This window comes from Paramormyrops kingsleyae, chromosome 19, assembly GCF_048594095.1.
Source record: "Paramormyrops kingsleyae isolate MSU_618 chromosome 19, PKINGS_0.4, whole genome shotgun sequence".
In the NCBI taxonomy this organism is placed as follows: Eukaryota; Metazoa; Chordata; class Actinopteri; order Osteoglossiformes; family Mormyridae; genus Paramormyrops; species Paramormyrops kingsleyae.
Genome location: NC_132815.1, coordinates 26970838 through 26983973, shown reverse-complemented (window position 1 = coordinate 26983973; position 13136 = coordinate 26970838). Strand labels below are relative to the sequence as shown.

Sequence of the window (13136 nt, the reverse complement as noted above, 5' to 3'; positions counted from 1 at the left end):
GTAATTATTATTTTTATTACTAATAATAAACCATAATAGTGTATTATAATAATATAGGATATTATTATTATTATTATTATTATTATCTCCACTAAGATTATATCGTATCACTCTGTATAACGTGGGATATACCACCACTAGGGGGTTAGGGAGGTTAGAATACAAATAATAATAATAATAATAATAATAATAATAATAATAATACTGAAATAAAGTAGAAGATAAGAATGAAATGTAGTAAGATAAAATGTAAAGATATAAAATATAAACTGTAATAATAATAGAATATAAAGATAAAATATAGAATATGAAGAGAGATAAGAATAAAAAATAGAAATTAAAATATGTACAAATAGAATAAAAAGGGCAATGTGCAATTAGCAGCAACAATGTCCTAATATTATTATCGGTGTACAGTGCAGTGTAGTGCAGTACAGTGTGTGTGTGTGTGTGTGTGTGTGTGTGTGGGAACGGGGGGGGGGGGGGGGGGCAGTGAACTGAGTCCAGTCCTAGGTGGTGTTCTGGTTCCCGAACAGCCTGAGGGAAGAATTGTTGGTCTTGAGGGAGTGAAGACGCCCATTGTCGGGATGGCTGAGGTCTTTCATTATCTTCCTGGCTTTGGTCCAGCTCTGCTTGGTGTAGATGGACTGCAGGTCAGGGAGCTCAGTGCAAATGATGTGTTCGGCCGCTCGTACCACTCTTTGGAGAGCCCATCTGTCCTGCTTGGTGCTATTCCCAAACCAAGTGCAGATATTTCCCGTCAGGATGCTCTCGATGGTGCAGGAGTAAAAGTTCCTCAGCACCCTCGGTGGTACAGTAGGTGGAAGTCTCTGATGTGTCTGTTGGGGCTTCTTTACCTGGACATTGATGTGGCAGGACCATGACAGGTCCGGTGAGATGTGAACACCTAGGTACTGGAAGCTGTCCACTCTCTCCACTGGCATCCCACTGATGTGAAGGAGCTGGTAGCTCCTCACCTGCTTGGTGCTGAAGTCCAGCTCCTTTGTCTTGCTGACATTAAGGAGGAGGTTGTTCTTCTGGCACCAGTTCTCCAGGTTTTTAATCTCCTCCTTCTCAATGTTGCCAGAGATCAGGCCCAGCACAACAGTGTCGTCAGCAAAGTTGATGTTGGAGGTGGAGCCTGACGTGGGTATGCAGTCATGTGTGTACAAGGAGTACAGCAGGGGGTTCAAAACTCAGCCCTAGGGGGCTCCAGTGCTGATAGTGATAGAGGGAGAGACATGTTTGCCCACCCTGACTGATTGGGTCCTGTCTGTGAGAAAGATGAGGACCCACTGACACAGTGATGAGTCCCAGATCCTTCAACTTGGTGAAGAGCCTTGAGGGAATTATGGTGTTGAAAGCTGAGCTGTAGTCTACGAACAGCATTCTATCATAATTCCCTCCGCCAGTGTCCAGGTGGCTCAGGGTTGTGTGTAGGAGATGGGAGATGGCATCATCGGTGGAACGGTTAGACCGGTAAGCAAACTGCAGTGGGTCTATGGTGGCAGGAAGTGAAGAGGTGATGAAATCTCTGACCAGATGTCCAAAGCACTTCATCACAACTGAGGTCAGTGCTACTGGGCAGTAGTCATCGAGACAAGTGGGCTGTCGTTTCTTAGGGACAGGAACAATGATGGAGTGCTTGAAGCATGTGGGAATCACTGCCTGAGCTAGGGAGAGGTTGAAGATCTGCGTGATCACTGGTGCTAGCTGGTCTGTGCAGGCTCCTAGGACCTGACTTGGGATGCCGTCTGGTCCAGTAGCCTTCCTGGTGTTCACTCTCTTGAAGGCTTTCCTCACGGCTTGCTCTGTGATGATGAATGCGTTCCCTTCACTGGCATGCTCCGAGCGCGTGCTGCTGTTTACACAACTATTTACAGTGGCGTAGTTAGCAGCAGCCTCGAAGCGAGCATAGAACATGTTCAGTTCGCCAGCCAGTGATGCGTCCGCATACATCACTGTAGAGCGTAGTTTTTTGTAGTCCGTTATTGTTTGCAGTCCCTTCCAGAGGTTCCTAGTGTCACATTGTTGCAGCTGTGACTCTAGTTTCCTCCCGTAGGTCCGCTTTGCCTCTTTCACCGCTTTGCACACGTTGTATGACACAGCTTTGTACTGATCCATGATACCAGTGGCAAGCCCATCTTTGTAGGCAGCGGTGCATGATCTCAGAGCATTGCGGATGTTTTTATCCACCCTGATAAATTGGGAAACGTACTGATGATTGTTTTGTGAACTGTATCATCTGCAAGTTTCCTGATAAATCCCACAACCGCTTTCATAAACATGCCGATGTCATCGGAGCTGCGCCGGAACATGTCTGCGTCATCCAATGAGTCCTGCAGAGCGGCCACTGATTGGTCCCTCCAGCGTGAGACCTCCCTCATGACCGGAGCTTCCTGTTTAAGCCTGTTTGTGAACAGGCATAAGGAAAATGGTGGCATGGTCCGATTTCCCAAACGTCGGCAGAGACTTTGGTCTATAGCAGTCTTTGAACGGAGTGTAGCAGTGGTCTAATGTCCTATTGCCCCTGGTGGGGCAGGAGATGTGTTGGTGGAGGTTTGGGAGTGAGCGTTTAAGGTTGACATTATTAAAGTCCCCCGTCACAATCAGTGCAGCATCCTGGTGGATTTTTTGGTGAACAGTGAGAGCCTCATGTAGCTCACATAAGGCTCACATATGTAGCTCACATAAGTCCGTGTCTGCCTGAGGCGGGATATAAATGGCTATGACTATGACCGCGGTGAATTCCTGAGGAAGATAAAAAAAAAGCGACATTTGATGATCAGAAGTTCCAGGTTGGGTGAGCATGAGTGTGTGCGGGGACAGATGCTCGCATTGTCGCACAAGTTGTTGTTCACCACCAGACATACTCCACCTCATCTTGTCTTCCCCAACTCCATTGTTCTGTCCATGCGGTAGACCAAGAAGGAGCTGGATTGCATGGTCTGGTACCGCTGGGTTCAGCCAAGTCTCGGTGAAGTAGAGGAGGTTGCAGTCCCGAATGTCTCTCTGGAACATGACTCTGGCCCTGAGGTCATCAAGCTTGCCCTTGATGGATTGAACGTTGGCTAGCAGGATACTGGGCATTGGAGCATGGAGTGTGTGAGCCCGCAGCCTGTTCCTGACGCCAGCTTGTTTTTCTCGGGGCCGTTGCTTTGGGTCGCGTCTTTTGTTCTCCCTCAGGATCTCTGTCGATCAGGTTGAGTCCGGTGTTAAAAGCTTTGGTAAGTCAGTGTATTGTGGACCAATAGAAATAAGAGTATTTCTATTGTATCTAATAGATGTAGTTGTCATGTTGAGAGGGCAAGATCATGAAAAAAAGTAAAGTAAATAAATAAAATAAAGTAAAATAAAAAATGGGTCGGAGCAACCAGCGAGGCAGCCTACCTCAGCGGCGCCATTTTGAAAGATGTAACATACGCTCTCATACACACGAACCTTGCCACAGACACTCTGATACACGCGTACTCTGTAACAGAAACTCTCATACACACGTACCCTGCCGCAGACACTCTCATACACACGTACCCTGCCGCAGACGCTCTCATACACACGTACCCTGTAGCAGACACTCTCATACACACGTACCCTGCCGTAAACGCTCTCATACACACGTACCCTGTAGCAGACGCTCTCATACACACGTACCCTGTAACAGACGCTCTCATACACACGTACCCTGTAACAGACGCTCTCATACACACGTACCCTGTAACAGACGCTGTCATACACACGTGCCCTGTAACAGATGCTCTCATACACACGTACCCTGTAACAGACGCTCTCACACACGTACCCTGTAACAGACGCTCTCATACACACGTACCCTGTAACGGACGCTCTCATACACACGTACCCTGTAACGGACGCTCTCATACACACGTGCCCTGTAACGGACGCTCTCATACACACGTACCCTGTAACAGACGCTCTCATACACACGTACCCTGTAACGGACGCTCTCATACACACGTACCCTGTAACAGACGCTCTCATACACACGTACCCTGTAACGGACGCTCTCATACACACGTACCCTGTAACAGACGCTCTCATACACACGTACCCTGTAACGGACGCTCTCATACACACGTACCCTGTAACAGACGCTCTCATACACACGTACCCTGTAACAGACGCTCTCATACACACGTGCCCTGTAACAGACGCTCTCATACACACGTGCCCTGTAACAGACGCTCTCATACACACGTACCCTGTAACAGACGCTCTCATACACACGTACCCTGTAACAGACGCTCTCATACACACGTACCCTGTAACAGACGCTCTCATACACACGTGCCCTGTAACAGACGCTCTCATACACACGTGCCCTGTAACAGACGCTCTCATACACACGTACCCTGTAACAGACGCTCTCATACACACGTACCCTGTAACAGACGCTCTCATACACACGTACCCTGTAACAGACTCTCTCATACACACGTACCCTGCCGTAGACGCCCTCATACACACGTACCCTGTAACAGACGCTCTCATACACACGTACCCGGTAACAGACGCTCTCATACACACGTACCCTGTAACAGACGCTCTCATACACACGTACCCTGCCGTAGACGCTCTCATACACACGTACCCTGTAGCAGACGCTCTCATACACACGTACCCTGTAACAGACGCTCTCATACACACGTACCCTGTAACAGACGCTCTCATACACACGTACCCTGTAACAGACGCTGTCATACACACGTGCCCTGTAACAGACGCTCTCATACACACGTACCCTGTAACAGACGCTCTCACACACGTACCCTGTAACAGACGCTCTCATACACACGTACCCTGTAGCAGACACTCTCATACACACGTACCCTGCCGTAAACGCTCTCATACACACGTACCCTGTAGCAGACGCTCTCATACACACGTACCCTGTAACAGACGCTCTCATACACACGTACCCTGTAACAGACGCTCTCATACACACGTACCCTGTAACAGACGCTGTCATACACACGTGCCCTGTAACAGATGCTCTCATACACACGTACCCTGTAACAGACGCTCTCACACACGTACCCTGTAACAGACGCTCTCATACACACGTACCCTGTAACGGACGCTCTCATACACACGTACCCTGTAACGGACGCTCTCATACACACGTGCCCTGTAACGGACGCTCTCATACACACGTACCCTGTAACAGACGCTCTCATACACACGTACCCTGTAACAGACGCTCTCATACACACGTACCCTGTAACAGACGCTCTCATACACACGTGCCCTGTAACAGACGCTCTCATACACACGTGCCCTGTAACAGACGCTCTCATACACACGTACCCTGTAACAGACGCTCTCATACACACGTACCCTGTAACAGACGCTCTCATACACACGTGCCCTGTAACAGACGCTCTCATACACACGTGCCCTGTAACAGACGCTCTCATACACACGTACCCTGTAACAGACGCTCTCATACACACGTACCCTGTAACAGACGCTCTCATACACACGTACCCTGTAACAGACTCTCTCATACACACGTACCCTGCCGTAGACGCCCTCATACACACGTACCCTGTAACAGACGCTCTCATACACACGTACCCTGTAACAGACGCTCTCATACACACGTACCCTGTAACAGACGCTCTCATACACACGTACCCTGCCGTAGACGCTCTCATACACACGTACCCTGTAGCAGACGCTCTCATACACACGTACCCTGTAACAGACGCTCTCATACACACGTACCCTGTAACAGACGCTCTCATACACACGTACCCTGTAACAGACGCTGTCATACACACGTGCCCTGTAACAGACGCTCTCATACACACGTACCCTGTAACAGACGCTCTCACACACGTACCCTGTAACAGACGCTCTCATACACACGTACCCTGTAACAGACGCTCTCATACACACGTACCCTGTAACAGACGCTCTCATACACACGTGCCCTGTAACAGACGCTCTCATACACACGTACCCTGTAACAGACGCTCTCATACACACGTACCCTGCCGTAGACGCTCTCATACACACGTACCCTGCCGTAGACGCTCTCATACACACGTACCCTGTAGCAGACGCTCTCATACACACGTACCCTGTAACAGACGCTCTCATACACACGTACCCTGTAGCAGACGCTCTCATACACACGTACCCTGTAACAGACGCTCTCATACACACGTACCCTGTAACAGACGCTCTCATACACACGTAACCTGTAGCAGACGCTCTCATACACACGTACCCTGTAACAGACGCTCTCATACACACGTACCCTGTAACAGACGCTCTCATACACACGTACCCTGTAACAGACGCTCTCATACACACGTACCCTGTAACAGACGCTCTCATACACACGTACCCTGTAACAGACTCTCTCATACACACGTACCCTGCCGTAGACGCTCTCATACACACGTACCCTGTAACAGACGCTCTCAAACACACGTACCCTGCCGTAGACGCTCTCATACACACGTACCCTGTAACAGACGCTCTCATACACTCGTACCCTGTAACAGACGCTCTCATACACACGTACCCTGCCGTAGACTCTCTCATACACACGTACCCTGCCGTAGACGCTCTCATACACACGTACCCTGTAACAGACGCTCTCATACACACGTACCCTGTAACAGACGCTCTCATACACACGTACCCTGTAACAGACGCTCTCATACACTCGTACCTTGTAACAGACGCTGTCATACACACGTACCCTGCCGTAGACTCTCTCATACACACGTACCCTGCCGTAGACGCTCTCATACACACGTACCCTGTAACAGACGCTCTCATACACACGTAACCTGTAGCAGACGCTCTCATACACACGTACCCTGTAACAGACGCTCTCATACACACGTACCCTGCCGTAGACGCTCTCATACACACGTACCCTGTAGCAGACGCTCTCATACACACGTACCCTGCCGCAGACGCTCTCATACACACGTACCCTGCCGCAGACGCTCTCATACACACGTACCCTGTAACAGACGCTCTCATACACACGTACCCTGCCACAGACACTCTCATACACACGTACCCTGTAACAGACGCTCTCATACACACGTACCCTGTAACAGACGCTCTCATACACACGTACCCTGTCGCAGACGCTCTCAAACACACATTGCATATGACACACACTCATATATCACACTTACCATTTTCCTACCAGCTTCACAGCCTCATTAAGTCGGTCCATTGTTTGTTGTAGTTTAGTGTTGTTTTGTGCAAATAAATGTCTTTATAAAATCTATTTTTGTCTTGTGGTCATTCAGACAGAAGCCAACATACTATCCAAAGAACTCCCAAAGCCTTAAGATGGATTTTGGTAGTTGTAGGATTTGGTGTAACATGCTGACTGGAGTTCAGCCGTGGGATAGAGCGTGCATCACCCGGCACTTTCTCAGGAATCACATGTTGGTCTCCTGCCAGAATTGAAAGGGGCTCCCCAGTCTAAGAGTGAGGGTAGGTGATGATGGCACATCCGAGTGTAGATGGCTTGCAGCTGCTTTTCCATTTTATTAATTGATGGGATTACCTATCAGTGCTTATGAAATACACTCACCTAAAGGATTATTAGGAACACCATACTAATACGGTGTTTGACCCCCTTTCGCCTTCAGAACTGCCTTAATTCTATGTGGCATTGATTCAACAAGGTGCTGAAAGCATTCTTTAGAAATGTTGGCCCATATTGATAGGATAGCATCTTGCAGTTGATGGAGATTTGTGGGATGCACATCCAGGGCACGAAGTTCCCGTTCCACCACATCCCAAAGATGCTCTATTGGGTTGAGATCTGGTGACTGTGGGGGCCATTTTAGTACAGTGAACTCATTGTCATGTTCAAGAAACCAATTTGAAATGATTCGAGCTTTGTGACATGGTGCATTATCCTGCTGGAAGTAGCCATCAGAGGATGGGTACATGGTGGTCATAAAGGGATGGACATGGTCAGAAACAATGCTCAGGTAGGCCGTGGCATTTAAACGATGCCCAATTGGCACTAAGGTGCCTAAAGTGTGCCAAGAAAACATCCCCCACACCATTACACCACCACCACCAGCCTGCACAGTGGTAACAAGGCATGATGGATCCATGTTCTCATTCTGTTTACGCCAAATTCTGACTCTACCATTTGAATGTCTCAACAGAAATCGAGACTCATCAGACCAGGCAACATTTTTCCAGTCTTCAAGTGTCCAATTTTGGTGAACTCGTGCAAATTGTAGCCTCTTTTTCCTATTTGTAGTGGAGATGAGTGGTACCCGGTGGGGTCTTCTGCTGTTGTAGCCCATCCGCCTCAAGGTTGTGCGTGTTGTGGCTTCACAAATGCTTTGCTGCATACCTCGGTTGTAACGAGTGGTTATTTCAGTCAAAGTTGCTCTTCTATCAGCTTGAATCAGTCGGCCCATTCTCCTCTGACCTCTAACATCAACAAGGCATTTTTGCCCACAGGACTGCCGCATACTGGATGTTTTTCCCTTTGCACACCATTCTTTGTAAACCCTAGAAATGGTTGTGCGTGAAAATCCCAGTAACTGAGCAGATTGTGAAATACTCAGACCGGCCCGTCTGGCACCAACAACCATGCCACGCTCAAAATTGCTTAAATCACCTTTCTTTCCCATTCTGACATTCAGTTTGGAGTTCAGGAGATTGTCTTGACCAGGACCACACCCCTAAATGCATTGAAGCAACTGCCATGTGATTGGTTGATTAGATAATTGCATTAATGAGAAATTGAACAAGTGTTCCTAATAATCCTTTAGGTGAGTGTATATCATAATTTTGTGTATATTTTAATAAATATTTCTGAACGGACCAAAGTGAACCTGTTTGTTCCTTCGAAAGCCCTATATCCCCCTCTCACATTAAAACAATATTCTAGGTGGGGTCTTACTAAGGAATTGTATAATCTTAGCATCACCTCCTTTGAATTAAACGTCACACACCTAGAGATGTAACCCAACATCCTATTGGCCATTTTAATTACTTCCCCACACTGGCGAGAGTGGGACATGGAAGCATCAACATACAGTCCAAGGTCTTTCTCATAATCAGCTACCTTTAATTCAGTGGAATCCATAAATATCTGTACTTCATATTTCTGCTCCCTGCATGGATTACCTTACATTTATCTACGTTAAATTTCATCTGCCAGGTATCAGCCCAGTCGCTAATTAAATCAAGATCCTGTTGTAGCCTCTGTGCTGCTAGATCAGTATCTGCTACACCACGACCTTGGTGTCATCTGCAAATTTAACCAGTTTACTGTATGTATTGGTGTCAATATCATTAATGTAAATTAGGAACAATAGTGGTACTAAAATTGAACCCTGCAGTACCCCATTATGAACGCAGGCCCACTGTGGCATTGTGCCTCTAATAACTACCTACTGCTTCCTGTCTGCTAACCAGTTTTCGAGCCAAGCTGCTACAGTTCCTAAAATCCCTGCAGCTTTGAGCTTAAGCAAGAGCTGTTTGTGGGGGACAACATCAAAGGCCTTCTGGAAATCTAAGTATTTTTTGTGATAGATTTTTCTTGTAGCTTCCTCAAAGAACTCAAGTAGATTAGTTGTACAGGATCTACCTCTCCTAAATCCATGTTGGCTATCCCTCAGAATGTTATTTGTATCCAGGTAATATACCATTTTTTACTTTGATAATAGCTGCCATTACTTTTCCAGTTATGCAAGTTAAAGTAATTGGCTATAGTTTGCTGGATTACTTCTATCCTTTTTTTGAATATGGGCGTTATATTAGCATACTTTGAATACTTCAGAAGGTACCACACCCACAGATAAGGATTTCTGAAATAGTAAAGTTAAAGGTTGGCTAATAATATCGCTAATCTCTTTTAAAACTATAGGTAAGATGCCATCAGGGCCCTGAGATTTATTTATTTTGAGTTTAGCTAGGCTTAGTACCACATCAGCCTCAGTTATACAATGCTCTCCGTAATTATTGGCACCCCTTTGTACAAGGGTAAGAAAAAATCCACCTTCTGGTGAAGTTGCTTCATCTCACACCGAAAAAAATGAGAAAAATCCAACCTTTAATTGAAATTAATTTAAGAAAAACAAATCCTTCATCAAGAAATAATTATTTTTAACAAAAACCCTGCAAATTATAGTGAACACAATGTACCTGAAGCATGTTTCCCATGTAAATTATACATATTTGAGTTTATTGGAGTGAATAGGAACCTTCAAACTGTAATCCATGATTTCCTGATTAACCGGGGTACAAACATGAGGAGACACAGAGGCCAAATTCCCTTAGTCATCCATCAACATGGGAAAGATAAGAGAACACACAGTCCAAATGAGGGAGAAGTGTGCTGACATTCATAAGTCAGGGAATGGGTATTAAAAATAGCTTTAAAATGCCCATTTCTAGGGCAAAAATTTAAAAAGTGGACATTAACTGGAACTGTTACAAACCTGCCTGGAAGAGGACCCAAGTTTATTTAGCCCCCACATACAATGAGGAGGATCATAAGAGAGACAAAAAATTCCCAAGGATGACTGTTGGTGAATTACAAGACAATGTAAAATCTTGGGGTTACCACGTCTCTGAAAAAAACCATCAGACCACATCTTCATGCTAACAGATTTTTTGAAAGGTATGACAGAAAGAAGCCTTTTCTGTCAGTTACCTATTATGTAAGTGCCAGGAGTTTGCAAAACATTACTACAACTTTGACTGGAATCAAATTCATTGGTCTGATGAAACAAAAATGGAGCTTTTTGGCAATAAACATTCAAGGTGGGTTTGGCGTAAAAAGAAAGATGGATGTAATGAAATTAACCTCATCCCAACTATAAAATATGGTGGAGGTTCTGTGATGTTGTGGAGCTGTTTTTCCTCCAAAGGCCCTGGAAACTTCATTAGGGTGTGTCAGGGACCGAGATGGAAGGCACGAGGAACACAGACGAATTAGGAAAAAATCCTTTTTTTTTAATTCACAAAAGAAAGCAATTTAACAAAGAATAAACTTGGGCCCAAAATAACAATCTAAACCAAACAAACTGACCTTCTCCTAATCCTAATAAGACACCATGAGGGCTATATATACACTGGTTGGCCAAACCACAAGACACAAAAAGGGGAAACCCAACAACAAATACCACAGATACATCAATACAAAATCAGCTAATGTTTTAAACAAACCAAACAAAATCAAGTTAACTTAAATTAATCCAAAAAATGTACTTAAACAACAAAAAGAAACCAAATGTAAACTATTCCACCCCCACTGCAAACAGCTAGTTGGAGTTGTCCAATTTCCTGCATTTAGCCCAGCTTCCATGTTGGCCACCTCTTTGACTGGAGCAACAAGGAATCCTCCCCTGCACTCCACACACGGTAAATCAAAGAAAATAATTAAACTCAATATATACCTAACACATTATTCCAGTTAACTAAACGTGCGCGCCTCGTCTAGCAACTGGTTAAATGTGACAAATAAAGAAATACCTAAACAATTTAATAATTACTAATTTAGTGCACTTAAACTAAACAAACTCCAACACAGAATAACAAATGACCATAAATAATACAATTTAGCTGTGTGGCTGTGGGGCAGCCATCACAGGGTGCATGGCATTATGGACTCCATAAAATACAAGGGCATTTTATCTCAAAATTTGGCTGCCTCTGCCAGGACACTAAAACTGGGCCTTCATTGGATCTTCCAGCAGGACAGTGATCCTAAGCACATGTCCAAATCAACATAAAAATGATTCGCTGACCGCAGAATCAAGCTTCTGCCATGGCCATCTCAGTCCCCTGACCTGAACCCCACTGAAAACCTGTGGGCCGAGCCGAAGAAGAGAATGCAGAAGAGAGGGCCTATAGGACCCTGGGTGATCTGGAGAGGTTCTGTAAAGAGGAATGGACTCCGATGCCCTGCTCTGTATTCTCCAACCTTATAAAATGTTATAGTGCTGTTATACTGGCAAAAGGAGGTTGTACAAAATATTAAATGCTTAGGTGGCAATAATTGTGGCAAATGTGTTTTTGTTGAAAATAATTATTTCTTGATGATTTGTTTTTCTTTGAATAAATTTATTTCAATGAAAGGTTGGATTTTTCTTATTTTTTTCTGTATGAGATGAAACTGCTTTGACAAGCGGTGTATTTTTTTCTAACCCCTTTTTACAAATCTATACAAGGGGTGCCAATAATTGTGGAGGGCGCTGTATATGATTTATATACGACACTGTATTTGTACTAAATGGTGGTAAGTTAATCATGTCCTCTACTGTGAACACCCGTGTAAAATAATCAGTAAGCTCATTTACTATATCAATTTCACTTTCAATTATAAGGCCCTTACTATCCTACAGATTAGTGATTTCAGCTTTTAGAGCTCTTTTGGAGTTAAAATATTGGAAGAAACTATTAATATTATCCTTGGCCTCCAATGCAATCTTCCTTTCGACATTCCACTTAGCGAGTCTAATGTTATTTTTTAACTCAACCTGTAGACTTAGATACTCTTGCTTTACTCATTAGTTATTTTCTACCTTACTATCTCCAGTGTACAGTGTGAAATACCCGGTAATACTCACCTCACTACCCTCAGTTTACAGTGTGGAATACCCAGTAAGACTGACCTCAGTATCTCCAGTTTACAGTGTAAGTCCCCCAGTCCAGCAGAGAGTAGCTTCATTCCTGAGTCCTGCAGGTCATTGTCACTCAGGTCCAGCTCTCTCAGGGGTGAGGAGTTTGATCTGAGAGCTAAAGCCAGCACCTCACAGCATTTCTCTGTGAGTTCACACCGGCCCACCCTTAAAAAAATTAAACACTTCTGAATCCACTTTTTACACTGCAGCACTGTATTCAAATGAGGAGAATAGGGGCCATGACATAATGGATCTTCAGAAAACAATTAAATTACTAAAAATCATTTTAACAATCATCCCGATTCTGTTTGGTGTCCATTATATTTTTGTCCATAACACGTTAAAGTCAGCATGTTTACCTGTAACAGTACTATTAACATTGCTAACCAACACAAATGTTTTGCATGGATTATACGGTTAAATGGGTGTTTCCTGCTTCACTGCTTAATTCTTTCTAACATGGATCGAGGGCTGATA

The 13136-nt window shown here is 44.9% G+C and overlaps 1 pseudogene; it reads right to left on the bottom strand.

The window, feature by feature from the left end:
- LOC111840622 (NACHT, LRR and PYD domains-containing protein 3-like) overlaps positions 1-13136 on the bottom strand; it is a 46785-nt pseudogene that overhangs the window by 8417 nt on the left and 25232 nt on the right.